Here is a 5,859-nt window from a genome sequence, read left to right as displayed (position 1 = left end):
GTGAGAGAGAGAGACAGAGAGAGAAAGGTCTTCCTTTGCCGTTGGTTCACCCTTCAATGGCCGCCGCTGCAGCCGGCGCACCGCGCTGATCCGATGGCAGGAGCCAGGCTCCAGGTGCTTTTCCTGGTCTCCCATGGGGTGCAGGGCCCAAGCACCTGGGCCATCCTCCACTGCACTCCCTGGCCATAGCAGAGAGCTGGCCTGGAAGAGGGGCAACCGGGACAGAATCCGGCACCCCAACCGGGACTAGAACCCGGTGTGCCGGCGCCGCAAGGTGGAGGATTAGCCTATTGATTAGCTCATATTATTTTATCATTATTTCATTCTCAACCATCCAAGAGCTAGATTAAAAGAACTGGATCAGAGCGCAACTTTGTCACACAGGCTCATCAAACCGGAGCCTGAGAAACGTATTGGTCCCTCTTCTAATAGCCCATGAATTGGCTTTGTTTTCTCTGCTTTCCATGTTAGCATCTTTAGAAAAATTCCCAAACTAATTTAGGAACAAAATGTTACCTATGAGCCAAGTGCTAACCAGGTATCTTGAATAATTCACAGGAAGTTATGGCTATATAACTGACTAATCTTTGTCTACACTTAAAGAAACAAGCAGGTCCACTCTGGGGATTGGATGGCTGTCTACTGACTGGCCTTCAGTGTGTGGGAGTAACCCCCTGCCATGTGCTTTTTGCGTTTAAAGCAGGACCATGTCTGTCCTTACACTTCCCAGTCTCCTGGGATGTTCAGCGATGCTATGTCTTGTCAGAGGGACACATTTCTGTGTAGGTTCAAAAGGTGGTGGAGCACGGCAGTGCAGTGGTTAAGCTGCCTTTAGGAGGTCTGCATTCCGTATCACAGTGCCAGTTCTGCTTCTGATCCAGCTTCCTGTTAATGCACCCTGCAGACCAGCAGATGGCTGAGGTTCATGGGCCCCTGCCATCCATGTGGAAAATGTGGATGGAGTTCTAGGCTCCCAGCTTCAGCCTGGCCCAACTCTGGCTGTTGTGGGCGTTCAGGGAGTGAATCAGCGGATGGAACATACTTATATGTGTGTGTTTCTCTGTTGCTTTGCCTCTCAGGTATATGAAGTTAAATATTTCAAAAAGAGGGATGGGGCGGGCATTTGGCAAGGTGGTTAACGTGCTGCTCGGGATGCCCGCATCCAATATTGGAGTGCCTGGGCGTGTGTCACGACTCTGCTCCTGATTCCAGCTTCCTGCTAATTCCTGATTCCAGCCTTCCTGGGAGGCTCACGTAATTGGGTCCCTGGCACCCACTTGGGAGACACAGACTAAATTCCAGGCTCCTGGCTGCAGCCTGGCCCTGCCCAGCCCCAGCTGTTGTGGGCATTTAGGGAGTAAGCCAGCAGACGGGCAATCTCTAATTTCTAAGAGGCAGATCCCAATGTCTCCTGGTTTTTGTCCATGACACAGAAAAGCTCCCTCCTTCCTTCTGTCCTGGCAATTTATTGTCGTCGTGTCAGAAGATCTGCAGCAAAGTCCAGCCTGTAGCTTTTGGAAACTTGGAGTGTTTTTTGGGAGAAAAATCCACACATATCAAACCACATTTGGAATCCCTGTGGTGAGTTTGTGGTGGGGAGGGAGGAAGCGGGGGAGGGCTGGAAGGGAAAGCGCTGCAGCCTGTTTCTTTGGAAACCTCTCTCCTCCTTGGAGCAGAGTTTGTCCAAGTTGGATTGGAGATGGGGATGAAATGGGTGCGATGTATACAGACACCCTGGAGGAGGAGGCAGACGCTGGGATGGGGATTTGGGTGGTGAAATCTGCGCTGAACTTTAGAGTTTGCAAGTGCTTTCTTGTTTTTTTTTTTTTTTTTTATCTTTTATTTAATGAATATAGATTTCCAAAGTACGACTCATGTGTTACAATGGCTTCCCCCCCCATACCGTCCCTCCCACCCACAACCCTCCCCTTTCCCACTCCCTCTCCCCTTCCATTCACGTCAAGATTCATTTTCGATTATCTTAATATACAGAAGATCAGCTTAGTATACCTTAAGTAAGTATTTCAACAGTTTGCTCCCACACAGAAACATAAAGTGAAAAATAATAGATGATTTTTTTTAAATGATGATGAAATCAGATCAGACCTATTGTCATGTTTAATCCCAGTGAGAGTCAAGTTGGGAATTGATAATTTCTTTTTCTTTTTTTTTTTTTCTTTTTTTTTTTTTTACAGAAGATCAGTTTAGTGTACATTAAGTAAAGATTTCAATCGTTTGCACCCCCATAGAAACACAAAGTGAAATATACTGTTTGAGTACTCGTTATAGCATTAAGCCTCAGTGTACAGCACGTTAAGGACAGAGATCCTACATGAGGAGTAAGTGCACAGTGACTCCTCTTGTTGACTTTACAAATTGACACTCCTGTTTATGGCATCAGTAATCTCCCTATGCACCAGTTATGAGTTTCCAAGGCTATGGAAGCCCCTTGAGTTCTCCGACTCTTATCTTGTTTAGACACGGTCATAGTCAAAGTGGAGGTTCTCTCCTCCCTTCAGAGAAAGGCACCTCCCTCTTTGAAGACCTGTTCTTTCCACTGGGATCTCACTCACAGAGATCTTTTTGCCAGAGTGTCTTGGCTTTCCATGCCTGAAATACTCTCATTGGCTTTTCAGCCAGATCCGAGTGCCTTTAGGGCTGATTCTGAGGCCAGAGTGCTATTTAGGACATCCGCCATTCTATGAGTCTGCTGAGTATCTCACTTCCCATGTTGGATCACTCTCCCCTTTATTTATTCTATTGGTTGGTGTTAGCAGATACTAGACTTGTTTATGTGCTCCCTTTGACTCTTAGTCCTTTCATTATGATCAATTGTGAACTGAAATTGATCACTTGGAATAGTGAGATGGCATGGGCACATGCCACCTTGATGGGATTGAATTGGAATCCCCTGGTATGTTTCCAACTCTACCAATTGGGGCAAGTCAGCCCGAGCATGCCCCAAATTATACATCTCTTCCCTCTCTTATTCCCACTCTTATGTTTAACAGGGATCACATTTCAGTTAATTTTCAACACTTAAGAATAACTGTGTGATAATTACAGAATTAAACCAGTCATATTAAGTAGAACAGACAAAAAAAAAATACTATGAGGGATAATGTATTAAGTTGTCCATTAGCAGTCAGGGCTATGCTGATCAAGTCACCATTTCTCATAGTGTCCATTTCACTTCAGGAGGTTTCCTTTTTGGTGTTCAGTCAGTTGTCACCAATCAGGGAGAACATATGGTATTTGTCCCTTTGGGACTGGCTTACTTCACTCAGCATGATGTGTTCCAGATTCCTCCATTTTGTTGCAAGTGCTTTCTTGTTATCTTGACTACAAATGGCCATTTGTAGTCAGAGAAATGGATTTCCCCCTAGGAGCCTGCATTGTGGCACAAAAGGTTAAGCCTTTGCCTGCCAAACTGGTACCTCATATGAGCACTGGTTGGAGTCCTTGCTGTTCCACTTCCAACCCAGTTCCCTGCTAACGGACCTGGGAAGGCAGGGGAAGATGGCCTAAGTGCTTGGGCCCCTGCTACCCATGTGGGTGACTCAGATGGAGTTCTGGGCGCCTGACTTCAGCCTGGCCCACCCTCTGCTATTGTGTCCATTTGAGGAGTGAACCAGCAGACGGAAGATATCTCTATCTCTGTCTCTCTCTCTTTAAAGATTTATTTTTGTTTATTTGAAAGACAGAGTTATAGAGAGAGGTAGAGATAGAGAGAGAGAGGTCTTCCATCCGCTGGTTCACTCCCCAGATGGTGGCAAAGGCCAGAACTGTGCTGATCTGAAGCCAGGAGCCAGGAGCTTCTTCTGGATCTCCCACACAGGTGCAGGGACCCAAGGACTTGGGCCGACTTCTGCTGCTCTCCCAGGCCATAGCAGAGAGCTGGGTCGGAAGTGGAACAGCCAGGACTTGAACTGGCTCCCATATGGGATGCTGCCGCTGTAGACAGTGACTGCAGACAGTGGCTTTACCCACTACATTACAGCACCAGCCCCAATAAATCAATTAAAAAAAAAAAAGAAAAAGAGATGGATTTCCCAAGACCACACAATTGAATAAAGAAAAAACTAGAACCACACCCAAACTAAAAACTTGCGGATTGGAAAGCTCCTGTGCCACAAAACATATTTCCCTCAGTTCATCTGGGAGGACTCAGGTTCTACTATTCAAAATTCATTTCTTTGGAAACTTGGATTTTTTCCCTCCTATGGGACATCTGATTTGAATTCTTTGGGAAGCTTTATGTCGGAGCGTGGCTGCCCTTCCACCTGGGTGGAGCCTCCTCCACAGTAGCTTCTCAACAGGTGGAGAATGAGGGGACTGAGGGAGGGCCGTGGGCAACTGCTTGCCACCCCAGGGATGGTGATGACATTTTATAGGGGCTTAGGAGGCCATTTAGGCATAGTGGTCCTGGAAGCCACTGGAAGGGACATCAGGAATAGGGTGGAAGTTCAATTTCCTTCTTGCTAGTGGGCCAACGAAGGCCTGTCCAGGGCCCTTACAGCTCCAGCATTCATTTGGTTCAAGGAGAAAACACTAAATTCCTTGGAGTCGTTACTTAGGCTTGAAAGTTTGGAACGTCTGTGTGAGCAGCAGTTCAGGAACAATTTAGTCAGAAGTGGTGTTTCCTGTACACCTACCTCTAAGTTTAGGGGCTGCACTGTTTCCTAGTGGGATGGATCGCTGGTCCTGGACTCACAGCACTAGAAGGAACTCCACAGCAAGAGAGACACTTAGAGGGCCTGCATTCAGGGGGTGAGACCCAGAGGTAAGGGACTTGCCCATGGCCACAGTGGAGTTAGTTTGGCCCAAGGTGCTGCGGTCAAATGCCCTTGTAAAACTCTAATGGAGGAGATTGGAGAGGGAGGGTTGGAAACCATTTTAAGCATTGGATTATGCCAAGTATTTTTCCAGAATTAAAAAAATGTGACAACTAAAGGGGGCCTGGGATGTATTTTTAAGCCATTTGGGGGTGTACTGACATTTGAGTATTTCCAGTTTGCTCTTATTGTTTGGATGATTAACAGTACAACAGGAGCAGCAGCAGCAAACTCTTACATAAAATTTATCTCTAAATGCCAAATCAGTTCCTTTCTCTAAATATAGTATTCAAAGGGAGGCATTTGCATAAAGTAGTTCTCTATTAACTGTCCCTTTGTGCTTGCAAATCAGGTAAGGGCTGCAGGGTTAGAGAAAAGCCTTGCTCTCTGCCTGTTCTCTGCTTGGGCTCTCTCAGTTGGAGACCTGGGAAGAGTAGCAGCCCCACTCAGTGATCAGGGTCCTTCCTGTGAAGAGGATGGGGGTCTCCAAACTCACGACGCCTCCTTTCCCTCCTCCCCCTAACCAAAGAGGGCAGGAAGGGACAAACAGGTTGCTACTCAGCCTACTTCAAGTCCAGGAAACACCCTGCTGTCTGCAGAGCCCAGCTCTGGCCCGTGGCTCAGGTGGGGAAAGGCACACCAGACAGACACGTGGGGAAGGAACTGTGGCTCTGTTTTCCTTTTATCTTGCAGAAGAGGAAGAGTACTCCCTGACTTAAGCTGTTGCTATCAGGAGTTTTATTCATTGTGTTCCTACTCTATATAGTTTCTCTCAATTTAGTTCATAGGACTTTGATGGGTTTCTCTTCCTCCCAAGGAGTTCTGCTGATTCCTCCTCTTTCCATGAGGGCCTAGGCCATCCCTCAACCCAGGACATAGTACCACCTGCCTGGATGTCCTCTCGTGGCGCTACTCGTCACGGGGCAGCAGGTCTGATAGAGCTCCTCAGGGCCAGCCTGGGGAGCTCGGGGGCCGAGCGGGATGATGAGTGTTGGCGGCAAAGGAACCACACCAGAGCCGGGAG

The sequence above is a fragment of the Oryctolagus cuniculus genome, chromosome 12, assembly GCF_964237555.1.
Source record: "Oryctolagus cuniculus chromosome 12, mOryCun1.1, whole genome shotgun sequence".
Taxonomy (NCBI): domain Eukaryota; kingdom Metazoa; phylum Chordata; class Mammalia; order Lagomorpha; family Leporidae; genus Oryctolagus; species Oryctolagus cuniculus.
Note: the sequence above shows the minus strand (reverse complement) of the source record.